At 42.1% G+C, this 23,535-nt stretch overlaps 1 protein-coding gene across 4 annotated transcripts in view; it reads right to left on the minus strand.

Annotated features, from left to right (window-relative positions):
- VWA5B2 (von Willebrand factor A domain containing 5B2) overlaps positions 1-23,535 on the minus strand; it is a 132,866-nt gene that overhangs the window by 35,499 nt on the left and 73,832 nt on the right. The gene's annotated exons all lie outside the window — the stretch shown is intronic.

Here is a 23,535-nt window from a genome sequence, read left to right on the forward strand (position 1 = left end):
ATAATGTTGCCCTAGGGCTCATTCAGACTTCCTTTGTGCCATGTTTCTGGCACAGGTCCATGCTTTAAAGCTGGGTGTCCAATATATATAATATAAGTCATTGCATAAATCTATGCTCATAAACAGTTGCAAGGAAAACATGGGCAAAGATTATACACCTATGATCAGAACTAGGCAGTAAACACCACACATTTAAAGTACATGACCTCCACCAAAATATCCCTGGAATTGAAGTTCACCACACACGGACATGCAATTCCTGGCAATCTTAAGAAACTACTGTTTCCAGGAGTCTTTCAGAGGACTCATGTGTTTTAAATGTATGGTGTGTACGTAGCCTTTAAAAGCTGCCCATTGCTTGGAGTTTTCCACTTTCCCCTACTTCATGATCTCCCATCTCTCAAATTTATTGTTGTTAATAATTAATGCCCTGGCAAATATTGCAAGTATCTTTTAACATCCCAGCTACTCTCTACTCTTTTCCTTTCCACAAGTGTGAATTGGTCACCCAGGTAACCTCCGTGGGTGGCTTATGGGATGGTGCGAACAGATGCTGCCTTCTCTCATTGGTCCGTTGGAAAGTCTGGGCCCCACTGAGGGCTCAAGCAAACTGGAAGATGATCCGTATTCTGAAAATAAACCTTTGTTTCCAGGTGACCTTGTAGATGCAGCACTGGCTACACTGGAGAGGTTCTGGCCAGCTGCTGCTCATGAAAAAGATGGCATGGAAAAACAAACAGAGGTGCTATGCAAAGCAGCTAATCAACCCTGAACATGTATCGATTCAGTGCTTGCATTTCTCTTTGCAATGTAAGCAGTGACCTGTTGAAACAGATGGGGGTGGAAGGGAGTTGCTGGTTTCTTAAAGCTGCTGTTATGGTTAGAGTGGTTAGCTGCTGTGCTCTCCAGAACAGCAACAATCAAAACAGTAATAAGACAGGAGATGGATGACAGGGTGCGTATTTCCCCAAACCCTGAGAACTGCCACTGACCACTAGGTTTTGGCTGAGCCTACCCATACTCAGAGCTCACCACCAGCTACATCAAACCATATGAATCTGCAGGAAGCCATGGAATATGGATCTTGACTCAAAGCCTCTCCTTGCCTACTCAAGTCCCTATGGTTTCATGCACAATGCATGTGTTATTTCTGTCTGCCATGACACTGATTGGCTGCAGCTTCATGTTTACCAATGACTTATCACTGCCTGCTTTTTTCTTCTCTTAAATCATCAGTAACCTTCATATTTATCTTACCAAAGTAAACAACACCCATCTGGTCTTTATGTTTTATGCAGGTAGCTGTGAGGCAGTCTGTAATGAATAAACACAGATCCACAGGTTAGCACCCTGTGATTCCCCCCCCCCCATCCTTTCTTAGTTTCTGGGAATGTAGTAGCCTACAATCTTATTAATATTATAAGAACAAACAACCCTGGATTTCTGCTACTTTCTCCCTAGCAAAAGATCCTCTTCCCACTGTATCCAGGGGCAGTGGCGGTGTGTGTTCATGTGTGTACATGTGAACAGGGTGGAAAATAAGTGTCCCATTCTTAAAAACTGGCACCTTCTCCAATTGTGTGTGTAGTGTCTCTCAAAACAACAACAAACCAACCTACGGTCATGTAAAGCATACTCAATAAACACACGAGACGTAACTGGCTGTGTTCTTAGATAAATAAGGTATACTATTCATGTATCAAATCATAAATTTCAACAGAAGTAACTCATAAAGTTCAACAGACAAACGAACAAAGCAGAAGACCCAGTGGATCAGATCATTCTTATGTCATGCATAAGGTCCATGCGTGTAAGTGTCTATTCCACCTGTCTGTTCATAAGGTCCAAACAATACACATGAAGGGTTGTTGCAGTTCCACAGAATCCTTTCATAGTAGTAGCAGCTACTACTATGCCGTAAGATCCACTGTCCTGTAATATCACATATGAGCTTTAACTACTGATGAAGCCCAGGACGGTGAAACAAGGCCAATATTTCAGAAATCCTTGTCTTAGACTCTGTGAAAGGATTCTGTGGAACTGCAACAACCTTTCATGTGGATTGTTTGGACCTTATGAACAGACAGGTGGAATAGACACTATTCCCCGGTCGACCTTATGCATGAACTGATTAGAGAATGATCTGATCCACTGGGTCTTCTGCTTTGTTTGTCTGTTGAACTTTATGAGTTACTTCCGTTGAAATTTATTATTTGATACATGAATAGTATACCTTATTTATCTAAGAACACAGCCGGTTACGTCTCGTGTGTTTATTGGTTATACAGTGTCTCTCAAGCATTTCAGGCAGGGCACAATTCCCAACACTGCCTGAAGATCCTTGGAATTGAATCCAGGAGCTTCTGCATGCAAAGCAGATAGTCCACCACAGAGCTACAGCCCTTCCCAGAAGAAGACTGCAGAAGAACCAGGAAGCGGGCTCTCTCAGAGTTTGCCACAACAGAATAGCATGGCTGTAGCAATATAAAGAGTTGCTGCAACCAAACTAAGGGCTTTTCTGCACTTAGCTCCCTCTGCTCTTTCTAGGTTCGGTCCGCACTTTAAAGCTCCATGTCAGAGTGCCCCCCTTTTTTTTGCTCTGGAGCTATTCCTGTGAAAACCTGTTCTCTGAAGTTCAATTGGAGCAAATGGTAATATGCGGAAAACCCAAATTATTGTTTACACTGATTCAGCATTAAAGAGCAGTTTTTTGTAGGGAAAGATCCAGAGTAGAGCAAAAGGTAAGTGTGGATAAGCCCGGTGTTGGGAACATAATCGCCTGTACAGTTGTCTTTAAAATCTTTGGTCTTTTTAATGACTCTTTTTTGTCTGTATGCAGTAGCTAAAAGAGATCCATAGCAAGGGTTTTTGACAGTAAATCTGTTATTTAAACAATAGGTCCCCCTCATTTTTGAGATATTCTGTAGAGGCTTTACACCAGGTATCTTCACTCAAAAAGATCTAGCAGTGCCCAGAACAGGACTTTGTTGTAGTGGCCCCACAGCCTGCTGTACACAGACATGACTGTTTAGTGGAGCCTTATGCTAGAGTGACACTGGCTCTTTCAACTCCCATCAGCCCCAGCTAACATGGCCAATGATCAAAGATGACTTTTGGGCTGGGGTATTGTTTAGGGGGTTTTGTTGAGGAGGAGTTGTTGCTGTTATTGATATTAGTTTGTTGTATCTTTATTTTAGGTCATCTTATGCTTTATGTGGAAATTGTTCAATCTGGTTGTATACGTTTTGATGTTCTACTTATTGTTTATGACTGTCTTTATTATGGTTGTAATTAATTTTCATGCTGTAAGCCACCTTGAGCTTTTAACTTTGGAAAGGAGGCCTACAAAGAAAATAATTGATTGATGATGGGAATTGTAGTCCAGCAAATGCCACAGGTTCTCCATCCCTGCTCCAAGGAGTTGATCACAGCATGCATAGTATACCAGGCAGTTTCCCATCTACTGCTAACCAGATCTACTTCTACTTAGCTTCAGAAGCAGAAGCCTAACATATAGAATCATGGAGCTGGAAGGGACCATGACATGTTCAGACCATATTCTTTGCTGCAAATGTTTAAACTTTCATAAACCACCACCTACCCAAGACAAGGCAAAGGCAGAAGCATGGACAGCAGAGGTTAGTACCTGTAGGCAAACCTGGAGAAGTTGTGAAAAGCTCAGAGAGACGTGACACACATTCTCACCCAACTTCCTGGTAGCTGAAAGCTGGAGCAGAGTCAGAAATAATGAGCCAACAGAGCAAACTGAATGGAGTTTTATTTTCAGGACTGGAATATAAGGACATTATTCTAAATAGGATTATCTGAGATACTTCACTAGCTGTCCAGAGACTGCCCTTATTACACTAAGCTACCCCCCTCTCAGGTCACACCCCTTCCCACAACTTTTGAGGTTATGCCAACTGAATTATTACACGCACTCTTGAGATCCTCTCTCTGGTCCAGGACAAGAGGTCTAAAATGGGAAAACAAACTACTGGTGCCAATGACATATTTAATTATAATAGGTATTAAGATGGAGCCTCCTGCTGGGGTTCACTGCCTAGTCTTAGTCTTGCCATGCAGACAAGAAATTTAAATTTTGATCTAGAACCCACAAACCTAATGAAATGCCCAAACTCACTCTAGGCTGTGATGCTATGAGAATGCTGGTTTATATCTTGTAAACTGTTGTTCTGTGACAAATTTTTCATTGATTGAAATGTTTTTACTGTATGCTATTGTTTTGGTCAATTGTATTTTATACTTTTACTGTTTTGTTTTTATGGCAAACCATCTAGAGCAGGCTTCTTTGTCTTGAAAGGAAATATATTAAATAAAATAGACAAAAGTTCAACTTGAGAATGAAATAAAGGAGAGACTCCTTTCACTCACCTTCTTGGAGCAATTTGATAGACGCTCACTTGGGAGTTCCCTCTACTAAGACTACAACGTATTTGATCACATGAAAAATTCAGCCTAATATATCAGTTGTCCCCAAAACTGGGAAAACCCCTATAGTCAAGTGAAACCTCCAATCCAATAGCTTGTGGGGGGTGTGAGACCTCCAGCACTCCTTACCCCTATTTCTTTTCAAAAACGGTGGAGCAGAATTAGAACTAAACCAGTCCTGTTTGCCCCCAGGTGAATACTTTTAACAACAGAGGGTTGGGAACATTTGCTAATATACCATGATGAGTTACAGTAAATAATTAATATGATACATGTTCAATACATAAGTGCAGGTCTCTTAGTGATGCAGCAGGAGCAGGAGAAGCAGCTGCCAAGACAGCTGAAAGGTTTGGTGTGCCATGTTCTGTTTGCTCCCTTTCCCATTCACAAAATGTGGGTCACATACCTGCAATATGGGTTTCTCGGTCATCAAGACAAATTAGCAAGATCCGCTTTGTAACAAAGCAAAAGATTTTGTTCATTTGTTCATTTAAAAAAAATATGGGAAACAGTAGCAAGCTAAAGTTATTCCTTGCTCAGGGATTGGCCAGGGACATCTTACACTCAAGGGGTGCCTGCCCCCCCCCAAAGCCAGGGTCCCATACAGTCGCTGCCTCCTGTGCTACTTGGCCTCACCCAATCTCCCACTCTTTTGTTGCCCTACAAAGTTACCCAACACACAACTGAGCATTAAGGGCTTACCTGGAGAATGACACGCCGTCTGCTGTTTTAACCAGCTTGGTTTGGGATGAATTAATATGGATGAAAAATCAGCACATTTCTGGATGGGATCCTGGCATCCAGAGTTACCAGAAGCCTAGTTTCTCCAGCCTCTCAGCCTCTGTCTTCTCCCTTTCGAGAGGGAAACTGTCAGATTCCCTGTGTGATTGCTCACTCACACATACACACACCCTCTCTGCTGCAGACTCTCTCTAGTACTGGCTGCCTCAATGCCGTAGTGGCTACATCTCTACTTCCTCAGTGCCAGCCAGATGCAAGGAAACAGAGCAGCTCCAAGCCTGGCCTAATTAAAGGGCCAGGCTGTCTGCACTGCTCTGACAGCACTGAGGAGAGAAAACAGCCAGTTCTGTAAGCATTGTCTTTGCCTTGTTCTCTGGATTATAAAGTCTGCCTGTCAGAGGTAATGAACAGATAGGAAAGAGGGGCAACTTTATTAGAGAAAAGACACTAGGTAAAGTCTATATTCATCTATATCAGGGGTCAGCAACCTTTTTCAGCTGTGGGTTGGTCCACCATCCCTCAGACCATGGGCCGGACTATATTTTTTTTTGGGGGGGGGGGATGAACAAATTCCTATGCCCCTCAAATAACCCAGAGATGCATTTTAAATAAAAAGACACATTCTACTGATGTAAAAACACGCTGATTCCCGGACCATCTGCGGGCCAGATTGAGAAGGCGATTGGGCTGCATCCGGCCCCCGGGCCTTAGGTTGCCTACTCTACTATATCTATATCTCATTTTGGACAAAGTAACTCCATCTCTTGCACCAAAGAAACACAAATCCTGCTATGGGATACATTGTTTACCATTACTAGAAGAATAGGATTTTAACAGAATGTTTTCACAAGGATTGGAGTAGTGGAAGACAGAGGAGGTGGCATCTGCTGTGGCACACTGGGATAACGACTTGTTTCAGTGCCTTCAACACACACTTTCAGACGTTTGTCCATAACCATGAGGCCTAGAAATGTCATGAAAAGTTTCAAGAAGCTATAATTCCCAAGCAAGCCCACAGATTCTATACTGAGTGTAGCACACAAGCAATTCTGGGGTGCACCCTGGATGTGCCCAGTTATAATAGAGAATACTGGGTTAGATGGACAGAAAAGCTGGCCTGGGTCATTAGAGACCCACTGTGGAGAGATCTTTTACATCACCTCAAACAATGTTTTTCAGTGGAAACAGTTTACACACTCAGGGCGAAACCAGACATGATGGGTTATCATTAACACACACCCCTATACCCTTATAAAAGCAGAAGGTATATTTGTTGGCATTCATCTGTCTCTGGAGACAATGGAAGAGTGTGCCTTCGGGGATAAAGTCAAACTGTTGGAGACTTACAGCACCTGCTGTGGCAGTATAGACCAATACAGCGGAGACATATTTTATTGCAGGTGGGGCAGATGAAGGGGTCCAATTTTCCTGCTACAGGTGCACCATGGCATTTCTTCTCTGTGTTCCTCCTGGCAGTCATGCCTCCTATGGTCCCTGCTGAGGATACACAAGCTGTCTGTCTGTCTCCAGGAACTGTGATTGTCTGCCAGGGATTCCCATATGGCGGGGTTAATGTTGCCAGCCTTCATGTCATGCTTGCAGACATATTTGTAACACAGAGTTGGTCTGCCAACAGGTCTTATCCTGAATGCCACTCCCGACATCCGGATGGCGGGGTTGCGGGCTCACGCCCCATTCACACCCTCGCGGGGCCGGCTGCAGCCCCTTGGGACCCAGGGAATCCCGGGATCATTAGTATTCATTATTCACCGCACCAGCCAATCGGCTGGCGGCGGGGGCGGAACTTGTAAGGGGCATTTAAGGTCGGGGCAGCCCATGCTCGCCCCTTTCTTTTCCTTTCAGCAGCTGTGGTTTCCCACCCTCCCGCCCTCTAGGTTCTCATCTGTACTTTGCTATGGGCTTCAGCTGGTCGCCGCAAGGGGCCTGGTAGGAGTTTTTCCATTTGGCTAATTGGCTATATTTTGGAAGCCACTTGGTTTTTTTGCCTACCTCATAGCAAAACGTCACAACACCTTGGTTTTGGCGGTTAGGCATTGGCAGGGGTCTTATTATGCAAATGAGATGGGGGGGAGGAACGCCATCACCTCCCCCAAATGTTGAAGGGTAGTTCGTTAAAGGACTCCGGGGGGCGTCACCTCGTCCGAAACCTACGGAGGCTAGGGCCTAAAGCGCGCTCCCGAGCGGTAACCCCTCGGGGAGCGCCTAGGGATGTGCATCTCGGGGACTCCCCCTGTTGGTGCTTAACCCTTCCCGGTTATACCGGTTAGTCTGATAGGGCCAATGCCTAAAGCCAATACCGCTCTTACCTGTAATCAATGAAGTTGTGGCCATTTTTCACCCATTAACCTAAATTCTGGTGTCCTGTGTGTTTATTTATTCCATTCTGTGGGAGGGGGAGGGAATAGCCACGCAAGCCAGTACCTGCTGAGCAGGTCTTGGGGGATCCTACCATCTTCTGTTCTGTGTACATGACCAAGTCGATTAAGCACGAATCCTCACCCCAACCCGTACCTCACCTTCAATACTCCAGGCAATTTTCTCACTTCTTGGCTCCAGTATTGGGAACTGTGGAAAGTGTCTAAAACAACAGATTGGTGGGAGGTAATGCATGGAAATGGATATAAGTCCAGCACACTATTCTACACACTCCTGTTATTGTTAAAGTAAGGCATACCACAACTTCCTCATTTATATGAGAAGAGGGCAGGCACATTAAAAGAAACCCGTGGCAACCACCATGTTCCATATGACTCTCAGCTGCCTGTAATCAAGTGTAAAGAAATCATGTGAATATGTATGCCTGTGTGAACCACAGTATCGCTCAGGGATACTTTGAGGTTGATGTGATAAACATGGTTTGATAGAGTACACATGGAAAGATTTCACTCTTTTGATTTATTCACAGTCTTACTACTAACCCATTGGTCATGTAATGCAACAGAAGCATTTCTATTTTCCCCACTCAGTAACTGGAAGGGCTTTATTTATTACATTTTAATACCACCTTTTTACGAAAGTCATGAGGCAGTGCATATCCTAAAAGACACAGTAATATGCAAAATAAATATTATTTAATATTAAATAAATATTAACCAATATTAACCAATATAATGTTGCATGTTGAATAATATGCAAAATAAATATTATTAAATATTAAAAACAGCAATGTGCAGGTGCAACAGGCTGGAAAAATAGGAAATAAAACTGGAATTACACTGGAATTACTGAGGCTGCAATCTTATCCACAATGACTTTGGGATATGTATCACTGAACATTAGCTGCACCTCCCCTTTCTCCACACCCATCATGATGTTTCATCTTTAATTTACTTGGTTTCAGCCTGAGAGTTTTAGTCCATGGTATCAAAATCTAAAAACTGCTTCAAAGACATGTTTCAATTGTTGTTGTTTTTTAAGGTATTATTCTTGCACTCTTCAATTTTCTTAAACTAAGAGATTTTCCTAACTGGATATAATTTAGTGCTCAGCAGGACTGCCCTGCTTGACCTGAAGCAAAGTTAGTCCAAATGACCCAAACTGAGTCCTGTTTTAGTTTCATTCAGCCTTCCACCAGTCCCTCTAAAAGGAAGTAGGAACAAACCACTTGCAGGCTGGACAGTTCCTTTGTGAATCATATTAACTGTTGTTTTTTCCTCTCTGAGCAAGCTCTAAATTCCTTATTCTTATCTTGTCCATTTGCCTGTTCTGAGATCTCAGCCTTCTTCCTGTTTGCCTATCCTGACTCCTTGGTACCGTGTCAGATGTTATCTGCCAGGAGAAAGTCCTAGTGCTGACTCTGAAAAGACTTGTCCAGCATATTTTTAAGCATATTTAGTCAGAGGTAATTCCCAATGGGATTTATTCCCTAGTAACTGTGTTTAGGATTGCATCCTTTAACTATATGTTTACATTCCAGCTTTGTCCTGGTTTTCCCATAGGATTCAGATTTGGTTTATAATGGCCCTGGTGACTGCCACCTAGTACTCTATACCAAAGGAGAACAAAGAACTCAGAAAATTCCATTAAAGGATCTACCCTTAGTAAATCCTGGTCAGGGATGAAGAAGGAAACAACTATTATTTAAAACAAAACAAATTCCTTCCAGTAGCACCTTAAAGACCAACTAAGTCAGTTCTTGGTATGAGCTTTCGTGTGCATGCACACTTCTTCAGATCGTGTGCATGCACACGAAAGCTCATACCAAGAACTGACTTAGTTGGTCTTTAAGGTGCTACTGGAAGGAATTTGTTTTGTTTTGACTATGGCAGACCAACACGGCTACCTATCTGTAACTGGAACTATTATTTAGTATCTGGAACATTTATTATTTGGATACCTAGAAATGTACTCAGTGCCATCACATGCACTTAAGGGGCGGGGAATAAATAATTAACACCAAAATCTTTTTTTTTTTTAAAAAATAAATATTTATTAAGGTTTTGCACAACAAAACAAACATCACAATCAAGAAAAACAAAAAAGAAAGACAATCAAAAACAACAGTTTAAAAATAATATAAAGTCAAAAAGGAGAGATAATAAAAAAGGAAAAACAAAAAACAAAGAAAAGATTATTTCTTACTTACTATCTTTATAACCCTCTTTCCTGACTTCCTCACATCTCCCTTTTCTGTGTTCCCCTTTACACAATCAAATTCAGCAATTCCCTACCCTCTTTCCAATCTTATTCAATATTATACATTTCAACCTATTATGCCTTTGGTTTCCTTTCCTTTTAAAACCATTTATCACATGTTCTTTATAACTTAATCCTTTATATCATTTGTTTAGTCTCGACATAATAATACTCTGGTCTTACCCCTTTTTTCTTCAAAACATTTTTACATATTTCTTTTTACCATGTCACTGATGCCCTATTCTCTTTATATCCAATATCATTTTAACATTCAAACATTTTACAGTGTTTTTGGAGATATTCTTTAAACTTCTTCCAGTCCTCTTCCACCGACTCTTCTCCCAGGTCTCGGATTCTGCCAGTCATTTCTGCCAGTTCCATATAGTCGATCACTTGCATCTGCCATTCTTCCAGGGTGGGCAAATCTTGTGTCTTCCAATACTTTGCGATTAGTATTCTTGCTGCAGTTGTTGCATACATAAAGAATGTTCTGTCTTTCTTTGGCACCAATTGGCCGACAATGCCCAAAAGGAAGGCCTCTGGTTTCTTAGGAAAGGTAAACTTAAATACCTTTTTTAGTTCATTATAGATCATTTCCCAGAAGGCCTTAACCTTTGGGCATGTCCATCAAAGGTGAAAGAATGTTCCCTCAATTTCTTTACATTTCCAGCATTTGTTGTCAGGCAGGTGATAAATTTTTGCAAGCTTGACTGGGGTCATGTACCATCTATAGATCATTTTCATAATATTTTCTCTTAAGGCATTACATGCCGTAAACTTCATATCAGTGGTCCACAACTTTTCCCAGTCAGCAAACATAATGTTATGACCAATGTCCTGTGCCCATTTAATCATAGCTGATTTAACTGTTTCATCCTGAGTATTCCATTTTAGCAGCAAGTTGTACATTCTCGAAAGTATCTTAGTTTTAGGTTCTAACAATTCTGTTTCTAATTTCGATTTTTCCACCTGGAAGCCTATTTTTTTATCCAAGTTAAAGGCCTCTCTAATTTGATGGTAGTGTAACCAATCTCGCACTTTATCTTTTAATTTCTCAAAACTCTGCAATCTCAATGTGTCTCGATCCTGTTCTAGTATCTCCCAATATTTCGGCCACTTGGCCTCCATATTGAGTTTTTTCAAAGCCTTAGCCTCCATAGGTGATAGCCACCTTGGGGTCTTGTTTTCCAATAGGTCTTTATATCTTGTCCAGACATTAAACACAGCTTTCCTGACAATATGGTTTTTGAATGCTCTATTAGCTTTTACCTTGTCGTACCACAAATATGCATGCCACCCAAAAGCGTTATTGAACCCTTCCAAGTCCAAAATGTCAGTGTTCTCAAGAAGTAGCCAATCTTTCAACCAGCAGAATGCTGCTGATTCATAGTACAACTTCATGTCTGGCAGGGCAAACCCCCCTCTTCCTTTAGCGTCAGTCAATATTTTAAATTTTATTCTGGGCTTTTTGCCCTGCCAGACAAATTTAGAAATATCTCTTTGCCACCTCTTGAAACAATCCATCTTGTCCACAATCTGTAAAGTTTGAAACAAAAACAGCATTTTTGGCAATACATTCATCTTTATAGCAGCAATCCGACCCAACAAGGAAAGCTTCAATTTTGACCAAATTTCTAGATCTTTCTTAACTTCTATCCAACATTTCTCATAATTATCTTTAAATAAATTCAAATTTTTAGCCGTCATGTTAATCCCTAAGTATTTCACTTTCTTAACCACAGATAAGTCTGTCTCCTTCTGAAACCTTTCTTTTTCCATTGTTGTCAAATTTTTCTCTAAAACCTTGGTTTTTTGCTTATTCAGTTTAAATCCTGCCACATGACCAAATTCTTGAATCAATTCTAACACCCTTTTCGTACTAGATTCTGGCTCCTGTAACGTCAAAACCAAGTCATCTGCAAAAGCCTTAAGTTTATATTGTTTAGCTCCGACCTTAATTCCCTGGATCAGCCGGTCCCTTCTGACCATGTTCAAAAGCACCTCCAGGACCGAAATAAATAGCAATGGAGAGATAGGGCAGCCCTGTCGTGTTCCTTTTTCTATTCTAATCTCTTCTGACACCACATTGTTAACTATCAATTTAGCTTTTTGTTCTGAATAAATTGCTTCTATGCCATTTTCAAACCCCCGTCCCACTCCCATTCCCTTAAGATTTTTCTTCATAAAATTCCAAGAAATATTGTCAAAGGCCTTCTCCGCATCAATAAAAATTAAAACTGCTTTTGTATTAATATTCATTTGCAATAACTCCAAAATGTCAATAATGTTCCTTGTATTATCAGAAAGATGTCTGCCTGGAAGAAAGCCTGCCTGATCTTTATGTATCACTTCATTTAAAACTCTTTTTAATCTATTTGCTAAAATATCTGCAAAGATTTTGTAATCCACATTTAAAAGGGATATGGGACGGTAGTTCTTGAGTTGTGTCTTTTCAAATTCAGATTTTGGTATTAATGTGATGAAAGCTTCTTTCCACGACTCCAGCGCCTTCTTTCCCTCCAGAATCTCATTGCACACCTCCTTTAATGGTTGAATTAAATAGTCTTTCAAAGTCTTATAGTACTTGGAGGTTAATCTGTCCGGTCCTGGAGACTTGCCTAGTTGCATGTTTTGAATGGCACCTTCAATCTCCTGTTCTGTTATTTTGTAGTTCAATATTGTCTTATTTTCTTGAGATATTTTTTGTAATCCATTAGTTCTTAAGAATTGGTCTATCTCAGTCTCGTTCTGTGGCCCCTGGGTATAGAGTTGTTTGAAGTATCTCTGGAAGCACTTTCTAATCTCCACAGGATTCTGAATGTTTTTTCCTTCCACCTCAAGATTTGTAACCGTGTTCAGCTTCTGTCTTTTTTTCAACTGCCACGCTAGCAGTTTCCCACATTTATTTGCTGATTCAAAAGTCTTTTGTCTCATTTGTTTAATTTTCCACTCAATTTCCTGGTTTATCAATTTCAAATATTGTACTTGGTATAATTTAATTTCTCTCAGAATCTCCTGTGACTTTGGTTTCGATCTTAATTTTTTCTCTCCTTCCTTTATTTTCTCCAAGATTTTGTCTTTTTTCTCATTTTGGGTTCTCTTTTTTATAGCATTCTGTTGTATCAGAAACCCCCTCATGACCGCTTTACTTGCATCCCAGATTACTCTTTTTTTCAACTGTAGTTTTCAGATTCACTTCAAAATAGTCTCTCAAAGTCTTTTGGGCCTTCTTAACAATCTCTTGGTCTCTTAATAGGGTGTCATTCATCTTCCATCTGAAGGAACCAGTTAATGTTAGTTTCATTTCCATCTTCACAGCGTTATGGTCGGAGCAAGTTTTGGGGCAGATTTCCACCTTTCTAAACAAAACAAATTCCTTCCAGTAGCACCTTAAAGACCAACTAAGTCAGTTCTTGGTATGAGCTTTCGTGTGCATGCACACTTCTTCAGATACCTGGTATCTGAAGTGGTATCTGAAGAAGTGTGCATGCACACCAAAGCTCATACCAAGAACTGACTTAGTTGGTCTTTAAGGTGCTACTGGAAGGAATTTGTTTTGTTTTGACTATGGCAGACCAACACGGCTACCTATCTGTAACTGGAACTATGGAAGGCACCACATTGAGCCGCATGAAATGGAAGTCCATCAACTGTATCTGAAGAAGTGTGCATGCACACGAAAGCTCATACCAAGAACTGACTTAGTTGGTCTTTAAGGTGCTACTGGAAGGAATTTGTTTTGTTTTGACTATGGCAGACCAACACGGCTACCTATCTGTAACATTCCACCTTTCTAGTCTTTGGTGCCAGTCCTCTAGTTATCCATATTTGGTCAATTCTAGTCCAGGTCATTTTGGCTTCAGAGAAGAAAGTCCCTTCTCTCCCTAAGGGATTTTTTGTTCTCCAAATGTCAATCAAATCCATATTGTCAGTTAGGTCAAAAAACACCAAAATCTTTTTGATTTGAATTGCACAATGGTGAACTATTCAGAAAGGTGTGGCTGGAACCTTTGCAATTTCTTGCTTGATGAAATAAAAGGCTGTTATTTCAGGATAACACACTTGCAATAACAACTTATACATTTTTGTTCAGAGCCTGTCATTGTTAGAGAATAGGGAGCAATTTCTGAACAGTTTAAGCAGCTATTACTGTAACTACATAATGGTGGTGTTTTATAACTATATAATTACTGGAAAATATAAATCTTTCTTGATGGGTACAGTATAATATGTTTCACAATATTTATGTTGTAAAATTCACTGATATAACTAGAATTTACTTAGAGCTATAGCAGGAAAAAGAATAACTGCGGAAGTCAACCCCCATTCCAATTCAACTGACAATTTATTCTGATAAAACAGAAAGTCCTGTATTTACCCTACAATGTATTCCTGGGCAGCTCCTTGTGTGACTTTTGAAAAACGTTGTACCCTCTCATCAATTACACCTACCAAAGGATCCCCTTTTTATTTTATGGAGGCATGATGGGAAATGGCTTGTACTTTCTCCCTTACACAAAGTGAAGCACAAGGCCCCTTTACATCAAAGTGCAGGGATTGATTCCAGAGAACTGGTGTAGCAACACTAAAAGTATACCTCAGGGACATATAACCACAGCTGCGAGCAGTGAAGAAGTATCAGATTGCTTACTCATGAAAAGACACCTTCCTCAAGAGTAGGCTTCTGACTCTAGGCCTGTAGACACACACTGTGCTATTGTTATTCTATTGGCACCAGCACTCTCAAGGACCTCCTCTGAAACGCCCAGAGGTTCTTCCTCAGGTATCAACCCAGAAGTCCTATCAAGGGGATCCTCAGCATTGGACTCAGGGGGCCCTGCCTGGTCCTTCAGGTCCTTCAGATGTGGGGTGTCTTGTTCCTCCTCTGAGGATTCCATGTCTGGCACCAGATCAGGACCAGGCACACCACCACCTTGCCCAACCTGGCCCTCTGCTGCTGCTTCAGGACTACAATGACTTGCTGCCAAATAATTGCATTACCCACCTGTACAATTATGAATAAACAAATTAGAAAGATAAATAAATGTATCTTCAGCCTCCAGGACTCTGGGAGAACCACAGGTAATTTGGGACCACAGCACTTGCCAGCCTGTTAAACTGCATTACATGATCAAGCAACTCATTCTCCTGATGAGAAAACTGTGCTGAGCATGGCTGAAGCAGCACTTTTCCCTTCAGCTGCATGCCTGAAGAATACGCATTTCGTCTGCATGCAGCCCTGCAGCACTTGCATCAACCTCATTAGAGAAGCCAACATTAGCAAGCAGCAGGACTCCCTTGCATTTGCTGTAGGGGTGTGCGACAGGGAGGAAACGATTGCACAAATGTTTCTTACTCCATGCTTTTATAAATGTAGTGAAGAAAAATGCAGAAAATACATTGCTACATTCTGCTCCCCTGAACCTATACTGTTATGCACTATAATATTTGTCCCTCCTTTGAACATTAATGTCAATGCATAACAACAACAACAACAACAACAACAATATAGTAGTAGTATTTCTACTGCAACAAGATGCACAGTCCCCATGTCCCCCCCAAAGAATCCTGGGAACTGTTGTTTACCCTTCAGTTTCCAGCACTCTTAACAAACTATAGTTCCCTGGATTCTTTTTTGGGGGGGTGGGGTGGGGCGGGGTTGTTATGTATGTTTACCCAAAATCTTAAGTACTATATCATACTAACCAATTGGCCACTAAATACATGGAGTTTTCATGCAGTGCATTTCATTTCATTTCATTTCATTGGGTGTGAATAGGCAGTCAATGCAGTTGCTCTTCCTGACCATGCCTCTGTGGCAGCACACAGGCTGCTGCATTCTGCACTAGTTTGAGCCTCAGGACCATCTTCAAGAGAATACAAAAGTACAGTGCACTGCAGTTGCCTAAACTGAAGGTTATCAGAGCATAAGAGTACAGGGGTCAAGTCATTCTTGTCCAGAATAGGTCATAGCTGGTATATATACTGTAGGTGGAAGCTGGCATTCCAAGTCACCAAGGCCACCCGGGCGTCAAGTTAAAATTAATGGATCAAGATCCCCAAACTATACACCAGTTCCTTTGAGAGGTGTGCAATTCCACCTCCCAGACCTAAGAACCTGGCACCTCTGTTGTACTGAATTCAGTTTAAATTTGTAGACCCACATCCAGCCCATCACTACTGGTAAGCTCGGTCCTAGCACCTGAACTGCTTCTCTTGATTCAGATGGTAGAGATAGAGCTGGCTTTCATTAGCCACCTCACTCCACATATTCTGATGACAACTTCCAACAGCTTCATAGAGATGTTAAATAAGCATAGGAATCAGGATGGGCACCAGTGGAATTCCATAAGACAACTCCCATAGAAATAGCTTCCCATTGCTATTAGGACAATAGCATCTGAAACCAACTATATGCAAATAGATTTACATTCTACTCATGGGGTTATTTGGCGGCCACTCTGAGTCCTTAAGCAAAATAACCAAAATAACTGAATAATCTTTTAAACAAATGGGGGAATTGATAAATGGGCAGAAATGTAGAGTGAGAAATATTCAGCAATGCTAAGATCTAATTTGAGCATTACATATTCTCTTAACGAAAAATAAGCCATGGGATAAATATAGACAAAGAGTATTACAGTGGGTGTTATCTTATTCATCTCCCTCTGAGGATGAACAAATCAGAAGGGGATAATCACTAGCTCACCCCAGTACTGGATTCTTCTTCTTTCCAATCAATAACATTGAAGCGAGATGCCAACCTTCCCATCACAACCAGACCAAAGAATGGTATATGCTTATCTAACAGAACAGGGACGTGACCTCTAATATGTCAGGACATGGATCAACTCCATGGACTTTTAATTAGAGAAAGTAAATCCTATGCAGATGGGTGCACACAGTTGTTATGAGGTTACCCTAGCAACTGTAACCTTGCCTTTGGGTAATAGAAAGCAGAAGGTGTAAACTGACAGGGCTCTGTTAATCTTCAGCCTACCTAAAGGGAATAAGGTGTTCTATGTGGAACACATAACTTCCTGGGCTGAAAGATTCAGAGATACTGCTTTTAGTACAAAATGACCCTATTTATGGATTCTGTCTGCTAGAAAACAGTCTTTACTTAATTCAACTTTAAAAACGCATACTTCATGAGGTGGTTTTGCTCCCCTCCATAAATGAAGTCTAAAGAAAACCACACTAACAAGTTTTGAAAGCATGGCCATTATTTATTCTTAATTTGTAAAGTGAGCTGCGCAGTAAGAGGTTCTTCATCAGTTCTGACCCAGAATGGATTTCTTCACTTTTTCTGAGTTTCAATAATTTGTGAAAACTGGGTTGAAGCAGATGCAGAAAAGTGTTATCAATGGCTACTAGTTGCAATGGCTATGATCTGCTGCCACCGTTAGAGACAGGAATGTTTCTGAGTACTAAATGTGGGAAACCACAGCAGTGGAGAGTGCTCTTCTGCATCAATCCTACTTGGTGGTTACCCAAAGGTATCTGGGTGGTTACCCAAAGGATTCTGAAATCAGGATGCTGGACTAGATGGGTGATTGGTCTGATCCAACAGGCTTTCCTTATATTCTTAAAACCATTTTTATGGATGACACTTTTCTAATATAACTCAGTCAACAGCACCCTCTAGTGGTTAAAGCCTGCGAATAACTAGAGCTATTGAAAAGAAGAAATTATGGCACCTGAGACAAAATTAGAACCATAGAATTGAGTCAGAAGCTTAAATGTAAAAAAATATTAATCTAATGCCTCCTGCAATTTGCATTATTATAATAATTGTGGTAATATCTAGCACCTATCTCACGTGCTTCTTCGAACACGCCAAAGGTTCGAAAGGTGCAGGTCCATAGCTGTCAACTTTCAGATTTGAAAATAAGGGATCAGCAGCCTCACCTGTCCCCGGGGACAGTCTACGAGATATCTAACCATCCGGGATAGCAGCAGGAAATGGCACTGGGATAAACTTCCCGCACAAAAAAGGAAAGGTTGATAGCTATGTGCAGGTCAGAAGGAAAGCAAATTAAAAAATCAAAAGAACAGGCAGCAGCGGCTGGTATGAAATAATAATAATAATAATAATAATAATAATAATAATAATAATAATTATTATTATTATTATTTATTATTTGTACCCCGCCCATCTGGCTGGGTTTCCCCAGCCACTCTGGGCGGCTTCCAACAGAGATGAAAAATACACTAAAATGTCACATATTAAAAACTTCCCTGAACAGGGCTGCCTTCAGATGTCTTCTGAATGTCAGGTAGTTGTTTATCGCTTTGACATCTGATGGGAGGGCATTCCACAGGGCGGGTGCCACTACCGAGAAGGCCCTCTGCCTGGTTCCCTGTAACTTGGCCTCTCGCAGTGAGGGAACCGCCAGAAGGCCCTCGGAGCTGGACCTCAGTGTCCGGGCAGAACGATGGGGGAGGAGACGCTCCTTCAGATATACTGGACCGAGGCCATTTAGGGCTTTAAAGGTCAGCACCAACACTTTGAATTGTGCTCGGAAACGTACTGGGAGCCAATGTAGGTCTTTCAAGACCGGTGTTATATGGTCTCGGCGGCCGCTCCCAGTCACCAGTCTAGCTGCCGCATTCTGGATTAGTTGTAGTTTCCGGGTCACCTTCAAAGGTAGCCCCACGTAGAGCACATTGCAGTAGTCCAAGTGGGAGATAACCAGAGCCTGTACCACTCTGGCGAGACAGTCTGCAGGCAGATAGGGTCTCAGCCTACGTACCAGATGGAGCTGGTAAACAGCTGCCCTGGATACAGATTTGACCTGTGCCTCCATGGACAGCTGTGAGTCCAAAATGACTCCCAGGCTGCACACCTGGTCCTTCAGGGGCACAGTTACCCCATTCAGGACCAGGGAATCCTCCACACCTGCCCGCCTCCTGTCCCCCAAAAACAGTACTTCTGTCTTGTCAGGATTCAACCTCAATCTGTTAGCCGCCATCCATCCTCCAACTGCTTCCAGACACTCACACAGGACCTTCACCGCCTTCACTGGTTCTGATTTAAAAGAGAGGTAGAGCTGGGTATCATCTGCATACTGATGAACACCCAGCCCAAACCTCCTGATGATCTCTCCCAGTGGCTGCATGTAAATGTTGAAAAGCATGGGGGAGAGGACAGAACCCTGGGGCACTGCACAAGTGAGAGCCCAGGGGTCTGAACACTCATCCCCCACCACCACTTTCTGAACACGGCCCAGGAGGAAGGAGCGGAACCACTGTATGACAGTGCCCCCAGCTCCCAGCCCCTCAAGACGGTCCAGAAGGATGTCATGGTCGATGGTATCAAACGCCGCTGAGAGATCCAGCAGAACTAGGAAACAGCTCTCACCTTTGTCCCTAGCCCGCCGGAGATCATCAACCAGTGCGACCAAGGCAGTTTCAGTCCCATGATGAGGCCTGAATCCCGACTGGAAGGGATCCAAAATGGATGGCAAGTGGAGGGAAAGAGTTCAAAGCGGGGCCGCCGACTGTCAGAAGTAAGCAAAAGCCTATAGCACCCAGTATTCCCAGACGGTCTCCCATTCAAGTACAAATCAGGCCTGCCCCTGCTAATAATAATAATAATAATAATAATAATAATAATAATAATAATAATAATAATATATTTTTATTTATACCCCGCCCTCCCCAGCCAAGGCCTTGCTCAGAGCGGCTTACAAGCAATAATAAAAACAAGTTGAATGATTACAACTTAAAAACAAAATTAAAAGACAACATTAAAATATTACAATATTAAAATAAAATGTAGCCTCAACGCAGGAGAAGGAAAGAAAAAAAGAAAGAGAGGGAGGGAATCAAATTGGCTCCAAGCCAAAGGCCAGGCGGAACAACTCTGTCTAACAGACACTGTGGAAAGAAATCAGATCCTGCAGGGCCCTGGTCTCATGAGGCAGAGCGTTCCACCAGGCCGGGGCCAGAGTTGAAAAGGCCCTGGCTCTGGTTGAAGCCAATCTAACTTCCTTAGGGCCCGGGACCACTAGGTTGTTGCTATTTATGGACCTTGAAGTTCTCCGTGGGGCATACCGGGAGAGGCGGTCCCGTAGGTACGAGAGTCCTAGGCTGTGAAGGGCTTTAAAGGTCAAAAGCAGCACCTTAAATCTGCCCCTGTAACTCTACCGGGAGCCAGTGCAGTTTGAAAAGCACTGGGTGAATATGCTCCCATCTTGCTTAGCTGCCAAGATCAGATGAAATCGGGCGTATTCAGGGTAGTATGGCCATAGACACAGCACCAGTCTCCCAACGCAGCCTTTAAGCATATCCCCTATTTTTTTTACAGTGGTACCTCTGGTTAAGAACTTAATTCATTCTGGAGGTCTGTTCTTAACCTGAAACTGTTCTTAATCAGAGATACCACTTTAGCTAATGGGGTCTCCCACTGCTGCTGCACCACCACCACACGATTTCTGTTCTCATCCTGAAGCAAAGTTCTTAACCCAAGGTACTATTTCTGGGTTAGCGGAGTCTGTAACCTGAAGCGTCTGTAACCCGAGGTACCACTGTATTTTTATTTTTTGGTGCTGTGGGAGAAAAGAAGGGACAAACACTTTGTTAGTGGGGTTGTGAGGTTCACGTATTGTTGAAAGGGAAAATTTTTTCATGTGGAAATCTGTCAGGAAATGCTGTTTCTAAAATGCATAGGCATATACACACAAAACAAAACCTGTTATAAAATTTATTTTTAAAAAAACACTACATAAGAGAGGAACTCAAAGTGGGAGTGCTCTGATATTCACCTGTGGGAAAAATTGGGCATGTTAGATTTGGACCTTGGCAACCTCTTAACTTTTGATGGTCCAGTACTTAACCCTTTTGTTTTTTCTTAAGTAGTCCCTGGAGCAAAGGGCACATAAGGGTGTTTTTCCTGAACGGTTCCAAGTTTTACATAAAGAAATTTGCATAAATTTCTCCCTGCAGTCAGCTCTCTCCCCACCTCTTTTAAGTTGACATAGTCTCTGTGCATGTGCAGAGTTCATGTTTCAGCAAATCTATTATACCATTAAAAGTGTTGCATCTTTTGGCTAAATTACCATTTGAGTAAAGGAAGGGAAGGGTAAGTAGTATTTAAAAATAGGGTTAGCATTAAACCCAGCAATTCACGTTTTCACCAAAGCCAGCAATAGAAGTTGGTCAAATTAAATTTCTGTTAACTCAGTACTAATTAATCATACTTCCTGCACACCTGTAGCCCAGGCAAAGGAAATTGGGAGTACTGCCTCCTTTATGCACAGGAATTTGGGGTGCAGGTCTCTATCAAAAAATGTGGGCTATCATTGTGTCATTCGCAGAACAATCATCTGCTCCCTTATGTATGGGTAAAAATGGCCAGAGAGTTGGAATTCATAAGATCTTTAACATTCTCTGTTATTTCAGCCTTACCATTTGCAGACAAAATTCTCTGTCCCTTTATTTACAGGGATGGTCAGGGCTCATTCTACTTGATTATGAATTTGTATGTGCTTAAACACTGAATAGACTTTGAAGTCTGATTCCCCCCCCCCCATTTTTTTTTTTGATTTTCACAAAATTATAAACACACAAACAGACATAAATCATAACCTTATTAAAGCTATTCTTATGAACATTGTTAAGTGACTTCCTTGTATCCCCCTGGTTGAATTTCAATGTATATCATTTTAACAGTTTTCCAGATCAGTATTCTTATAAAATTAACTTAACATCTTTCTTTCTTTCTTTCTTTCTTTCTTTCTTTCTTTCTTTCTTTCTTTCCAATTCAGCATTAAACATATTAATTCATCACATTACATATTTAAATCCTAAGCCTACCTGGTAATTGCAAGCTTTTTCCAATTACAGTGATGCCTCGCAAGACGAAAATAATCCGTTCCGCGAGTCTCTTCGTCTAGCGGTTTTTTCGTCTTGCGAAGCATCCCTATTAGCGGCTGTCAGGGGTTCAGGAGCAGAGACACAGGGGAGAGAGGAAACGGAGAGCGAAGGGGAAGAATCTGAGGGCAGCGTAGGGGAGTATGTCAGTGGCCCGAGAGATTCCATGAGCTTCTCCAGCGATTCAGAAGATTCCCAGAGGGGGGTGCCGATGGCCAGGGCAAGGGGGGTCCCAGGGGGGACAGACCAGAAGCAAGGGGCTAGCGGGGACTCCCAAAGCAGCAGCGGGAGATCAGGACCAGTTCCCCCACCAGAGCGGAGTGGGGGGGAAGAGTCCCATGAATCAGGGCCAGCGTCTCCTCCAGTAGGGAGAGAAGATGAGTCAGGGCTGGCCATGCCTCCATCGGAGAGTGAGGGAACGGAGGGGAAGTCAGGTCCAGCTACCCCCCCCCCCGAGGGGGGAAGCAGTGACAGGAGCAGTGAAACGGTCAGAAGGAAGGTTGCCGGCTGGGCGCGCGCGCCAAGTTCAAATGTACGGGCGCGCGGGACAGCAGAAAACCCGGATTGGGAACCAGGTCCTAAAGCCCGCCGGAGGCAGGGGGAAGACTCAGGGGACTCAGCGTCAGAAGAGTCTAGAAAGGGCAAGACCCCAGCGGACAGGAGGACCCAGAGGAGGAAAGAGCAAAGGAAGAGGTGGAGCAAGGCTAGAGTCTTAAACTGGTGTCTGGGGGGAGGAGATTCAGACGGAGCTTCAGCGGTCTAGAGTTGAGACGTAGAGCTGCGCGCCACGGCTTTGAAATCGAAACTGAACTTCAATAAAGACTTTTGTATATAACAAGAACTGGCGTTGGTCCTTTGTGAGCTGGGACCTTGGGCAGCTCTGACAGCGGCTTAGCGCTATTAGCGGCTTAGAAAAAGGGGGGGGAAGGGAAAAAACTTGCAAGACTTGCAAGACGTTTTCGTCTTGCGAAGCAAGCCCATAGGGAACTTCGTCTTGCGAAGCGCCTTGAAAAACGGAAAACCGTTTCGTCTAGCGGGTTTTTCGTCTTGCGAGGCATTCGTCTTGTGGGGCACCACTGTAGCTTAACTTAACACATTTAACTAAATAATCATTAAATTTTGGCCATTCTTCCTGGTACTCTTCCTCCTTCTGGTCACGGACTCTTCCAGTCAGGTCGGCTAGCTCCAAAAAATCCATCGTCTTCATCTGCCATTCTTCCACTATTGGTACTTCTTGCGTTTTCCACTTCTTAGCTAATAAGATTCGAGCAGCAGTTGTGGCGTACAAAAATAATTTAACATCTTTCTTGGGCAATTCCAAACCTGTTATTCCAAGAAGAAAGGCCTCTGGTTTCTTTATAAATGCATATTTCAACATTTTTTTCAATTCATTATAAATCTTTTCCCAGAAGTCTTTCACCTTGGGGCAGGTCCACCACATATGATAGAAGGTACCTTCTTTTTCTTTACATTTCCAACATAGATTATCACAGATAAATCTTTGCTAATTTAACAGGAGTCAGATACCATCTATACATCATTATCATTATGTTTTCCTTTAACATTGTACATGCAGTGAACCTGACCCGTTTCTTCCAGTATTTCCTAATCCTCAAACATTATGTTATGTCCTACATCTCCTGCCCAATCTATCATCACTGATTTAACTTGTTCATCCTTTGTATGCCACTCCAACAATAATTTATACATTTTAGACAGATTTTTAACTTTAGAATCCAACAACTCTGTCTCCAACTTAGATTTTTCAGAAGCAAAACCATTTTTCTTATCTAATTTATATAATTCATT

This window comes from Podarcis erhardii, assembly GCF_964252035.2.
Source record: "Podarcis erhardii genome assembly, chromosome: 5".
Taxonomy (NCBI): Eukaryota; Metazoa; Chordata; class Lepidosauria; order Squamata; family Lacertidae; genus Podarcis; species Podarcis erhardii.